This window comes from Chlorocebus sabaeus, chromosome 18 (genome assembly GCF_047675955.1).
Source record: "Chlorocebus sabaeus isolate Y175 chromosome 18, mChlSab1.0.hap1, whole genome shotgun sequence".
Classification (NCBI taxonomy): Eukaryota; Metazoa; Chordata; class Mammalia; order Primates; family Cercopithecidae; genus Chlorocebus; species Chlorocebus sabaeus.
This window is the reverse complement of record NC_132921.1, coordinates 57,666,981-57,680,577: the sequence shown is the minus strand read 5'-3', so window position 1 is coordinate 57,680,577 and position 13,597 is coordinate 57,666,981. Positions and strand designations below refer to the sequence as shown.

General features: G+C 37.0%; 1 protein-coding gene across 3 annotated transcripts in view; it reads right to left on the bottom strand.

The window, feature by feature from the left end:
• The window catches only part of ZNF521 (zinc finger protein 521), a 293,530-nt gene that overhangs the window by 150,706 nt on the left and 129,227 nt on the right, over window positions 1-13,597 (bottom strand). The gene's annotated exons all lie outside the window — the stretch shown is intronic.

Sequence of the window (13,597 nt, the reverse complement as noted above, 5' to 3'; positions counted from 1 at the left end):
GCTTCCTTCTTTGTTTCATTTTCCAGATATTTTAGTTACCAGGCTTCAGTTGTTTATAAGTGTTTACAAAGAACCTATGGTATACAAGTAACTAACCTGAGACCCACGGAGGCTACCAAGCCAAAGCCCAGCCTCTGCCTCTCTCTCCAGCTCTCCGACCTTCTCTCCCATGACTGTCCTCTGCTCACTCTGCTCCAGGCATACTGTCTCCCTGTTCTCACATAAGCTTGCCAGACATACATACAGGAGAAAGACATGTATCCAAATAACTACATTTGTATAAAGCTTCTCCTCCTTACAAACCTGATAGCTAATGCCTTGCACGTGGCAGGAATTAATAAATTTGTTATCACAAATTGAAGTACCAGATGCGGAATAAAAAAGTTCATGCTAAATGCTAATGTTCCCCAAACTGTGAGATACATACCCACTAAAGTGTAATACATGGATACTGCTCTTTCTAATAATAACAAAAGAAAAAAGATTAACTGAGATGCTAATATGTCTTCAATACCTCTACAACACTTAATAAACTTGTAGTAATGAACAGGTTTCAGGCTCACAGCCTTTTGTAGGTATGAATATATGGCTAGAAATTTTAAAATATTATTTTGCATTCATTCTTCTATTGATGGTGAATGATACTAATCATATACTTAGCGTTCTGAGTTTTGGCAGGGGTTGTTTTTATGTTAAAGATTAAATGCTTATAGAGCATTGATAACATAGGTAATGTATAAACAGTAACTGTAAAACAACTGTATACCTGGACTCCTGCGTAGTTTCCTGTGCAGCCCTCCCAGACAATCCGTTACCCTGTCTAAATTTGCATTTTCCATATTAATAATGAGAATATTTTCACATGTTCACTGGACCTTCATGCTTCCTATTTGTGAAATTCTGTTTGTGTTAATTTCCCATTTTCTTATACGGCAGTTTGCATTTTTCTATCAGTTTCTGGCTGTTTCTTACATAGTTTTGGAAACTATTAATTTTTCTAGTTATATGTGTTATAAATTTGTTTTGTAATCCTGTAGTTTTTGTTTTCACTCCCTGTATGATAACGTTTGGTAAACATAGATTATTTTTAACGTTGCTGAACATATTTTGTGATTTATATTGTGTGGTCTTGTTTACAAAATCATTCCCTTATAGAAGGTGATAAAAATATTCTTTTATTTTACCAAAAGGTTTATGGTTTTGCCTTTCACACATCCATCTTTAAACCACCTGGAACTAATTTTTATACATGTCAGTAGAGATTCAATTTTATTTTATTCCACATAGATAATGAGTTGAATGCTTTATCCATTTCCCCACTAATGTGCAAAGGCAGTTCTATGCTATACTGAGTTTTATACATTTAGTATCTTTTTTGGAGAAATATGTGTGTGGTTCTGTGAACTAACACTGCATAATCCTGATTACTGCAGATTTATTATAAATTGACTAGAAAATGAGACAAATATTTTTTCTGCCTATTCTTTTTCTTCAAGAGTATCTTTGTCATGTGACTTTTCATTCTTCTATACATGTTTTGGAATCTGCTTCTCAAGTTCCAAAAAATAAAAATATATAAAAAAAATTTTAACGGCCAGGCATAGTGGCTCATGCCTGTAATCCTAGCACTTTGGGAGGCTGAGGTGGGCGGATCACGAGGTCAGGAGTTCAAGACCAGCTTGGCCAACATAGTGAAACCTCGTCTCAATAAAAATTAGCTGAGCATGGTGGTGTGCACCTGTAGTCTCAGCTACATGAGAAGCTGAGGCAGGAGAATCACTTGAACTCGGGAGGTGGAGGTTGTGGTGAGCCAAGATTACGCCACTGCACTCCAGCCTGGGCAACAGAGTGAGACTTAGTCTCAAAAAAATATATATATATATATGTGTGTGTGTGTGTGTGTGTGTGTGTGTGTATGTATATAAACATATATTTTAAAACCTATTGAAATTTTCATTGGAATAGCACTAAATCTATAGATCAATTTAGAGATAATTGACAGACTTATAGTATTGAGTCTTCCTATCCATGAACAAGTTATATCTGATCATTTATTCAAGTCTTTTAAAATATTTCAGCAATGTTTTATCATTTTTTCCATAAATGTCTTATATATTTTGTAATATTGATTTCTAAGTACCTAATTTTTTCTGCCTATCATAAGTGGGATTATTTTAAAATGTGTATTTTTTGGGTTTTGCTAGTGAATAAAAATCCAGTTAACTTAAATGTGTTGACTTGGTACCCAGCAACTTTGCTAAAGTTTTATTGTAATAATTTGTGTTTGGATTCTTTGGGTGTTTTTTTACATGCAAACATATTACCTGTATATGGCAGTATAATCTGTATATTTTCAATTTTTTCTAATACTCAAATTCATTTTGATTTTATCTTAGCTTATTGGCTACATCACCCAGCATGCCTTAACAGTAATTTTAATTATAAAATACTAATTAAAATTTCCCCACAAATTATATTGTAAGTAAAATAGTACAGTTACATTATAACATATATTATCTTATAGTTACATTATAATTATATTATAAAATACATAACTATATTATAAAATAATGGCTATATATAACTATTATTTACAATGCTTGCTTAAGATAATATTTTTAAAAGTTTTTATCAGGATAAGGGAATTCCTGCCTATTCTTAGTTTAGTGTTCTTTTTTAACCATGAAAGTATGTTAAATACAGTTTTTCCATTGACTTTTGAGATGAAAATATAATTTATCTCTTTTAATCTATTAATGTGGTAAATTAAATTAACTGATTTCCTGAAATTGAACCCACCTTGCATTCTTGTTATAAACCTATTTCAATTATAATATATTCTCTTTTTTATACATAGATTTAGCTACTAATACTTTGTTCAAAATTTTAAAATGCAAAATCATGAATAAAATTGACCCACATTTCTCTTTTTCAGTATTTTTGTCTGGTTTTGATATCAGGATCATATCAGATTCATTAAATGAACAAGGGTATTTTCTCATTTTGTATTTTCTGGCACAGTTTTGAAATTATGTGCATGTTTAGGGGGACTCATTTTGAAAGTCACCTGAGCCTAATATTTTGTTTACAGGAAAGATTTTCAACAATTTATTAAATTCTTTAATGTTTATTGAATTATTACACTTCTCTCTTTTTCTCTTGAGCCATTTTTGGTAACATATTATTCTAAGATGGTTTCTATATACTATAACTTAAATTCTCTACTATTAGCGTAAAGTTACTCATAGTATTCTTTTTTCTTCTATTTTCATTTGGCATTTTTTGTAAAATTTGAATTGGGAAGGAAATTACATATAGTAAACTGTAGTCATCTTAAGCATACTGCTTGGTGACATTTCAGATATTACTCACCGGTGTAACCAACACATAAGAGAAGATACGAAACACTTCCAGCATTCAGGTAACGCCTTGCTTTTCCTTACCTGTTGATAGGATCCCAGAAGTAACTACTCTGACTTTGATCATCATAGATTAGTTTTGTCCAACCTTAAACTTTACCTGAATAAAGTCATTTTGCTCGTTATTATCTCAAAAAAAGAGTTATTGCATTCTTTTTATAGTCATTTTGATACCTACAATGTTTCTCCTATTAGCTTTTTAACTTCTGCAAGTACAAAGTAAGGCTCCCCTTTTCATTATTAATATTATCTCTGGTTCTTTTTACTGATTAATCTCACCAGAAGTTTGTAAATTGTGGCAGTCTTTTCAGAAAACTAACTTTTTCCTTCATTGGCCTCCTTGTTGTTCATTGTTTCTTTGTTTTCTATTTCATTACTTTTGTTCTTCGCTTTATTGCTTGCTTGCTTTCTACTTTTTACGGGTTTATTTTGTTGTTCTATTCTTTTTTTTTTTTTTTTTTTTTTTTTTTTTTTTTTTTTTGAGACGGAGTCTCGCTCTGTATCCCGGGCTGGACTGCAGTGGCCGGATCTCAGCTCTATTCTTAAGGTCTTCAGTTGCTATATCTCAGTGATGGTATGCTTTCTTTATTTTCTAATGCATATTTTTATTTTCCAACAACTTCCCTTCTAAGTGATGCATTTAGTTATATCTCAAAACTTTTGAAATGTATTTATCCTTCAACTTTTGCATTTTTAATTTCTACTTTCGTGCCTTCTTTGTTCAAGGCATGTTTTCAACTTTGAAATGCATGATTTTAAGACACTTTTTTCATTTATAATTTACTTGTATTATAGTCAGAGAACGTGATGTGTGTGATTGTCAGGTTTTAAGTTTGTTGAGATAAGCTTTATGACAGGAAGCACTGAAGGAGACCAGCTGAGATTTAATATAGTTTGGCCTGGAGAAAGGATGCAGAAAATGCAGATAGAAGAGAAATTACAAATGAAGAATCAATGGCTCCTGGGGAGTGACTGCCCTAACAGGTTAGGAGAACAGGAAACACACAGGAAACAGAAACGAAGTTTCAGGCGGGAATGACCAGGAGAAAGATGAAACACTGTCCAAAATGGGAGAAAAACGAAATTATAGTTGGAGTTGATTAAAGGGCTAGCAGAAGCTTCAACTGGTAATGTGAAAAAGGAAGCTGAAAATTGAAGACTGGGAGTTAAACAGAGGTTGAGAATTGAAACTTCATATTTTGCTTATCTGTATGGGATAATAATGAGGTAATAGGAAATAGGAATTCCTATTTCAGAATAGAAAGGCAGGTTAAAAATAGAAACTTTAGAAACATGCACATTTAAAAGGTAAAAAAGCATTAAAAGGTTTTTAAAAGTATAAATAAGGGGAATCAGCTATTCAGGCTTTTTAAAAGCCTTTGGCAAGATTCTTATAATTAGGCTGTTAAATTTCTAGAAATACAAAGTACATGTACTAGAAAACTACATCTACATCATGTGCTAGGTAGAGCAACACCGTAATAAGAGATCCAGAGATCCAGAATATAGCTTTCAGTTTTCTTTCATCATTTAAAATAATCTTGACTAGATATTTACTAATCTCCATCTTGACAAAATCTCAGCCAAAAATGTGAAATGTTCCTCCTAGACAGAGTTCTATGATGACACAAGATGATTCCAAACTCTTTTGGCCTAGTACCAAAAGGATAAATATTATTATGGGCAATCAGCAATTTGAAATACAAAAACATTACTATTTTTGAATTTCATCAAGTTCTAAAAAGTCATTGTAACCATATGAAAAATATCAACAAAAGGTCTAGAACTGGAGAAGTACAGAAAATCTAGGAATGGTAGATGCAACAAATTCAACAATGGGGGCAATGATCAATATGAAGTGATCACGGAACTGGGTACAAAGCATGGATGCAAGGCACCTGCTCCCACATTCCAACCCATGGTACTGGTGCCAGGGCCGTGGACTCCCTGGTCTATTACTTTGTAGATGGCAAAAAAATATTGAATATAACAACAACAATAAAGATTGGACTTGGCAGAGCAACTCACTGTCTTTCAAGAACATCTTGAACCTTATCAATTTATTTGGTCCTGTAAATTTTCTACTTAATTTTTTAAATACCGTCTCTTTAGAGGGAGCTTAACTCATTTAGTTTTTGCTCTTTGCATATTTACTTAGCAAAACTTAGTAACAGCAATTTGAAATGAAAACTTTAAAATATTTTTTATCAATCTGTTTTTTTCAGCCTCATAGGGAAATTCTGATGAAGAGAACAACACAAAATAGAACTCTGGGACTTGAATAGGTTCTGAATTGTCACCACGTACATTTCCATCTTCCATACAAGAACCATAAAAAATATTGATTCTAAGACACTTAAAACAGATCTTCATATAAAGATGAACTTTGGATTGTTACAAACTTCAAACCTTTTCATGTATTTTAATATTTTTAGATCAAACCTCACTTTATTAAAATGGTTTTAGGCAAAATGACCTATATTCATATGTATTAGTAACTAGATGTACCTGAAAAAGAAGCATACACTATTTTTTGTTACTCTGAAGGACTTACACAACTAACATTTACTGAGCCCTTATGATAAGTTGATGGGCATTCAGAGATGAGAAAGGAAAAGAAGGAAATAAGGACTTTTTTTCTTGATACAGGGTCTCACTCTGTTACCCAGGCTGGAGTACAATGATGCTATCACTGCTCACTGCAGCCTTGAGCTCCTGGGCTCAAGCAATCCTCCCACTTCAGCCTCCTGAGTATCTAGAACTACAGGTGTGCACCACTACACCCAATTAATTTTTCATTTCTGTAGAGACATGATCTTGCTATGTTGGCCAGGCTGGTCTCAAACTCCAGGCCTCAATGATCCTCTCACCTCAGCCTCCCAAAGTGCTGGGATTACAGGCATGAGGCATCATGCCTGGCCAAGTGAACAAATAATGACATTTTTAAAAGAAAATCCTAAGGGGGAGACCACCTTTGATAAGGTTTTCAGGAAGGCCCACCTGACAGATGAGAAAGAGCCAGCAGAACAGATAGGCTGCTTGGGAAAAGCAGCTCAGGTGATAAAGTGGGGAAGCAGCACATGTTCAGAACCTGGGCAGAGTCAAGAAGGAAGAGAGAACAGCCTGCCACAGCCAGAGAGCCCATGACTTGTAAGCAGGTGAGGCACTGGGGTTCATTTGAGAAAGGTGGAAGCCACAAAAAATTTTAAGTGGCTTCATTTAATTTACAGGTCTACGCTTCCAACTGCAGCATGAAGAATGGACTGGAAACAGGCAGAAGATGAAGGACAGGATCTGTTAGGAAGCTACTGTGGTATCCAGAAGAGAAACAATTGCAGCCTAGACGAAGATTATGGCTTTGGAGGTATACAGAAGTGGATGAGATATTTGAAGATACTTATTGGAGGTGGAATCAACAGTATTCACTGATGGACTGAACATGGAGAATGAGAGGAAAAGAGGAATCAGGAATGATCCACAGGTGTCTTGCTTGAGTAATTGGATGTAGAGTGGTTCCCTTTACTAAAACGATGGCAGTCTGGAAGAGGAAAACGTTTCAGGAGAGGAAACCAGGAGTCTAGTGTATACATACGACACTTCAGACAAAGGTTTCCTAGATGAAAAATCTAGGTGGTCATTTGTCCTGCAAAAATAAGAAGATATTTTGGGAGGGCCACCAGGCACATTTAAGCTCCACGGCATGACACCCATGCATTGAGGCATTTGCCTAATATGGGCCTGGCACTATCAGAGGTACCAAAAATATGAGACTGAGTAAGTTCTTGCCCCAGGAAATTAATCAGAGGAAAAGACAATGTAATAGATAATCATAAAGCAGTGTAACAATTTTCACAGGATATTTACTCCATATTATCTGCACAGGGCATTGAGGGGATAGGGAGATGCTTGGGATGGAGAGTCAGGCTCATAGGTGGCCTTCTAGAACAGCTGATCTCCAAAGAAAGGATAAGCTGGACAGCCTTCTGCAAGGTGGAAGACAGTCAAGAGGAGAGAGGTTATTTGGGGAGAAGGAACAGGACAGCCTCAGTAAGACACAGAGGCAATATGCTATGTGTGGTTAATTAAAGTGCTTCCCATTATAGAACAAGGAGAGGGCAGGGAAAAGAAGGGGAAGCCGAAACCTGAAGGGTCCTGTATTTCACAATAAAAGGATTATTATATCATCCTGTGGGGATGGAGGTCCAGAACACTAACAATGCTCCAAATAGGAAGGGATATGCTAGACAGATTTGTGTTTTAGATGGATGCTTCTGGCAGTGGTGTGGAGATGGATTTGAAAATGATGAGACTCAAGTCCGAAAGACAAAATGAGGCTGCTTCAGTTGTTTAGGAAAAGAAGATCAGAGACTGAACTTAAAATGTGGTAAGGGGATGGTGGGAGGAGTTGATTCAAGAAAAACAGTTGGCTGGGTGCAGTGACTCATGTCTGTAATCCCAGCACTTTGGGAGACCAAGGCAGGAGAATCACTTGAGCCCAGCCTGGCTAACATAATGAGACCTCGAGCCCACCAAAAAAAAAAAAATATATATATATATATATATATTAGCTGGACATGTGGTGCATACCTGTATAGTTCCAGCCACTCAGAAGGCGGAGCCAAGAGGATTGCTCAGGAGGTTGAGGCTGCAGTGAGCCATGATCCCACCACTGTACTGAAGCCTGGGCCACAGAGTGAAACCCTGTCTCAGAGAAAAAAAAACCCATCTCTACTAAAAATACAAAAAAAAAAAAAAAAAAAAAAAAAAAAAAGCCAAGCATGGTGGTGCATGCCTGTAATCCCAGCTACTCAGGAAGCTGAGGCAGGAGAATCACTTGAACCTAAGAGGCGGAGGTTGCGGTGAGCCAAGATCACACCATTGCACTCCAGCCTGGGCAACAAGAGTGACATTCCATCTCAAAAAAAAGAAAAGAAAAATAGCTGACACTCAAAGAGCACAGGTTTGAACTGCGTGGGTCCACTTATATGTATGTTTTCTGCCTCTGCCACCCCTAAAACAGCAAGACCAAACCCTCTTCTTCCTCTTCCGCAGCCTATGCAACGTGAAGACAATGAAGATGAAGGCCTTAATGATGCTCCACTTCCACTTAATGAACAGATTTTCTCTTCCTTATGACTTTCTTTATAGTATTTACTTTTCTCTGGTTTACTTTATTGTAAGAATACAGTATGCAAGACATACAACTAACAAAGTATGTGTTAACTGACTGTTTATGTTATCAGGAAGTAGGCTACTAGTAGTTAAGTTCTGAGGAAGTCAAAGTTATATGCAGATTTTTGACCGAGTGAGGAGTCAGTGCCTCCATTTCCAGGAATGTTCAAGAGTCAACTGTACACATGAGCTGCAGTCAAGATGGCCTGATGACCAAATGATGCGGAGTAGAAAGGAAGTGACTGAGAAGATCAATGGATCTATAGGTGAAATAGAAAACATAAGAAAAAAATGCAGGTTTAGAGGAAAGGTGCTGAGCTCAATTTGGGACCCACTGAGTTTGAAGTTCAGGGAACGTGTGAGTGGATACGTGTAGCAGGCAGCTGTTTATATGAGTCTGAAGCTCAGTGCAAAGAAGTGAGTTGGAGATATCATTACTTTTTAAAATTAGCTTTAGCCTGGGCACAGTGGCTCACATCTGTAATCCCAGCACTTTGGGAGGCTGAGGCAGGTGGATTGCTTGAGCCCAGGAGCTCAAGAACAGCTTAGGCAACATGACAAGCTGATCTTGGACTCCTCATGGCAAGCTTGTCTCTATAAAAAATACAAAAAATTAGCCAGGCATGGTGGCATGAGCCTGTAGTCCCAGCTACCCAGGAGGCTGAGGTAGGAAGATCACCTGACCCTGGGAGGTCTAGGCTGCAGTGAGCCATGATCGGACCACTGCACTACAGCCTAGATGGTAGAGTGAGACCCTGTCTCAAATAAATAAATAATAAAATAAAATAAAATTAGCTTCATTGAGGTGTAATCCCCATAAAATCCCCATAAAAATAATAAACCAATTTTATCAAGCCTGTAATCCCAGAACTTTGGGAGGCTGAGATGGGCGGATCACGAGGTCAGGAGATCGAGACCATCCTGGCTAACACGGTGAAACCCCGTCTCTACTAAAAAATACAAAAAACTAGCCAGGCAAGGTGGCGGGCATCTGTGGTCCCAGCTACTCGGGAGGCTGAGGCAGGGGAATGGCGTAAACCCGGGAGGTGGAGTTTGCAGTGAGCTGAGATCCGGCCACTGCACTCCAGCCTGCGCGACAGAGCAAGACTCCGTCTCAAAAAAAAAAGAAAAAAATAAATAATAATAAGAAGAAACCAATTTTAAATCTGGTGAGTACTGATAAATGCATGCAGTCACGTAACCACTACAGGCATCAAGATAAAGAGTGTTCCCATTAGCCTCCAAAAGTCCCCTCCTGTCCCTTGGAGACACTATTTGGAGAGCAGTCAGTAAAAGGTGGTTGTTCAAGCTCTGGGAGTGAATCCCCATGGAGGGGATATGCAGAGTGAGAGCAATGAAGGGAAACAAACCTACAGGAAGGGGCTAGCAAAAGAAGGAGAGGCCACAGGGCGTTCACAGAGGCAACCAGGAAGTCAGGAAGGAAGACAGAGGTCCCATAAAACTGGACTGGCCAACAGTGACAAGTGCTTAGAGACAATAATAACTAACATACACTATCTTTTTTTTCTCTAAGTACATAGCATTGGTCAATCAGGCCAGAAGAGCCCTTGGAGTCAGTTGCAACAAAGTGACAAATACGCAGAAGATCCTGTGCAATGGGTGAGGTAACTGAAGGAGAAGAGAAAGAAGACAGGAATACCAAGAGGATGCTATAGAAAAGACGGGGATTCAACTGCAGCTAGAGGAAAGTGCCATGCGATTGTGGAAAGACAACCCTGAACCTAGAGTTAGGACCTGGACTCTTACCCCTTGCCTACCACTTACTGGCTGTGCAATCTTAGACAACTCTCTATTTACCAGGCCCTGTTTCCTTGTCTGTAAAATAAAGTGGCTGAGTCAGATGGTCTACACTGTTCCTTCCGTTTTGATTCTGTGGCACCCTATGCACATCTTGCAACATGGAGATCATGAGGATAATGGTAATGCTGGCAAGAGCAATTTCAAAGGACTGCTGGGGACAGTGTGAATTGAAATGTGAGTAAATAGTTGCTCAGAGAAACTTGACTATGAAGCACACTAGAAAAAGGAGGCAGAAGAACATGTGTTTCCAAAATCTACTGTAGAACTTATGAGACAACATTCTGAGGTCCAGATGGCGCAATCCCCTGAGTAGACAATGCCCACGAACTCCAGAAGAATCAACATTTATTCAACATATAGTAAATGTCAATAACTCTGCAAGGTGCTTCATGTGTGGAAAAAGCTAGAGGGCCAGTGTTCTTCCGGTCCCCAATTAATCTTACCATCTCTGGAATCATTTATTGTAGGTTACGTGTAAATTTGTATCACACTCAACCTTTGAGGAGCAAAGAAAAATGAATAGGTTCTCAAAATATTTTATTCAAAACAAAATCTTCATTGCAAATTTAGATTAATAATCTGAGGATTCTGGCACAAAGAAAACATTTTTCAAACTATCTCAAGAACAGAAAACCAAACACTGCATGTTCTCACTCATAGGTGGGAACTGAACAATGAGATCACTTGGACTCGGGAAGGAGAACATCACACACCGGGGCCTATTATGGGGAGGGGGAAGCGGGGAGGGATGGCATTGGGAGTTATACCTGATGTAAAGGACGAGTTGATGGGTGCTGACGAGTTGACGGGTGCAGCACACCAACATGGCACAAGTATACATATGTGACAAATCTGCACATTATGCACATGTACCCTAGAACTTAAAGTATAATAATAATAATAATAATAAAAAGAAAACATTTTTCACAAATTCAGAAAGCATTAGGCAAAAGAAACGGGATTCAAACTCAGATCTGTCTTCAATTTCAAATCTCTCCATTACATAATGGCTACCAACTATTATCCTTCTTTTAGTGTTGCATGCCTTGTCTTTCATCCATTTTTTGGATTGCAGGGTTTTATATAGTACTTATCCTTCCCAGATTTATATTTAAGTTTAAATCCCTTTTAATTATGTATCCTAGTCTCAATCAAATAATATTCTTTTTCGTCTTTGAAAGATATATATAAATGTTTACCAATATTCTATGTGATTCTAAGTCATGGTCCAGAAAAATCTAACCTTGTTCTTGACCACATCTGTGTATCCAGGTTTTATTATCTCCTGTGATTTTCTTTTCAGTTCTGGAGTCTCAAGCCTCAGCAAGAAAAAAAGATGAAAATACCACCTATGTTGCTAAGTCCTTCAATTCCTACTCAGGGCATCTAAGTCAATAGACATATATGTCACATTTCTTTTTGTGATAAAATTTATTCCTACATGATATACCAGTCTCTTGACAAAGACTTATATAATAACATTTCATTTTACCTAATCTGGAAAAAATGCACAAACTCCTCAAAATGAGAACTTACAGTAATTTAACTTGGCTAACAAAGAATGAACAAATGAGTATTTATTTTGTATTTTTCTTGCTGACGCATTATTTTTAGGCTTCTTTTTGTAGAACTTTTTGTACATTTAGATAATTTTCTATATTAGTCTAAATAATATGGTACATTTTTAATTGTAGAAGGTATCACATAAAATTTTATAACAAATAGTATGAGTTTAAAAATGGCGATAGTAATGATGATTAAAATGTTGAACAAATAGTGAACTTCTGAGGCACAAAGAAATATTTGAAACTAAATCCTAATATCTCGTCAATTAAGCATATCACTCTAAGCTCTTATTAATCAGGTTTCATAGGGAGGTACTCGACTACATAGTCATTTTTGACCCTTAGTCATTAGGTGCTTTAAAAATGCAATTGTAAAACTTAAAGTATTTTTTAAAATATTTGAAGTATTATCTTACGTAAGTGCAGAATAAAGATAGGCTTTCTAAATATCACTAAGATTTTAGGTGCCATTCAAGCCTTAATAATAAATTCTCCTCATCAAGTAACTCTAACCAACTTAATGTGTAAATACTATTTTTATGTCCTCATTTGTTTCTGAAATATTTCCTCTTAGACGGTATTACAATATATACCAATTTATAAATATCAGAAAAAACAAACCATGAACCGATAAGAAGACACAGGCATATGCCCTTTCATAAACAATCTACTAAGAAACAAGAGAGTCCAGCTATGCTGTATTTAAAATGCACAAGCCAACACCACAAACACACACACAGACACACAGACTAATGCAGTCATTTAAAATCACCTTTATACGCTTTGTAAATTGAACATGAATATCAATCTCTTGTAGGCATATGTTAAGTATTACAAAATAAAAACAAAGGAGAAGAGTCATTTTCTGCCTTAATGTTTTAAGAATTCTCATTCACAAACATTTAAAAACATGAGATATTTTGGGGACAACGGAGAACATTTAAATATGAACCTCTTACAGACGGTATTATGGGATTACTTAATTTCCTTTTTTAATGTAGTGAATTGCTTTAGCTAATGATGTCATAATTGAACAAAAAGAATACACTTATTCTTAGGAGATGGCATGATACCTGCAACCTTCTTTCAGGTGGCTCAAGTTGATTTTAAAAAGGGGTGCAGAGAGAGAGAAAATGTAACAAAACATTCTTATCTGGAGGACCTGGGATACCCAAACACAGGCACACATACGTGTTCGCTGTGTTGGTCCTTTAACTTTTCTATAGTTTAAAAAATTTCAAAGTAAAAACTTGGAAAACCCTCATTTCATATGCTTTTAACTACTAATATTTGTTTCAAAAGAAACAATTTGATCCCACCCATGAGCTATGAGCCGTCATCAAAGCTGCGTTCTTCCAGCTATCCTCAGCAGTTTGAAAGGATTTCATGTATTTAAATGAGCGAAAAGTGCAGACTTACTTGGGCAGGGGAGAAGGGGGAAAGTGGCTTCAAAGTTTGGGAGTTCGCCTGCCACACAGATGCCACATTTTGTGAGGCCAGGCTCTGTCTCAGTCTTCTCAGCCCTCCCCTGCCAGCTGACTGATGGCTATCTGCAGGGAGCCACAGGGGGGCCTCCACCAGGGTGTGAGTGCAGAGACAAGATAAGGGAAATGCACCAAC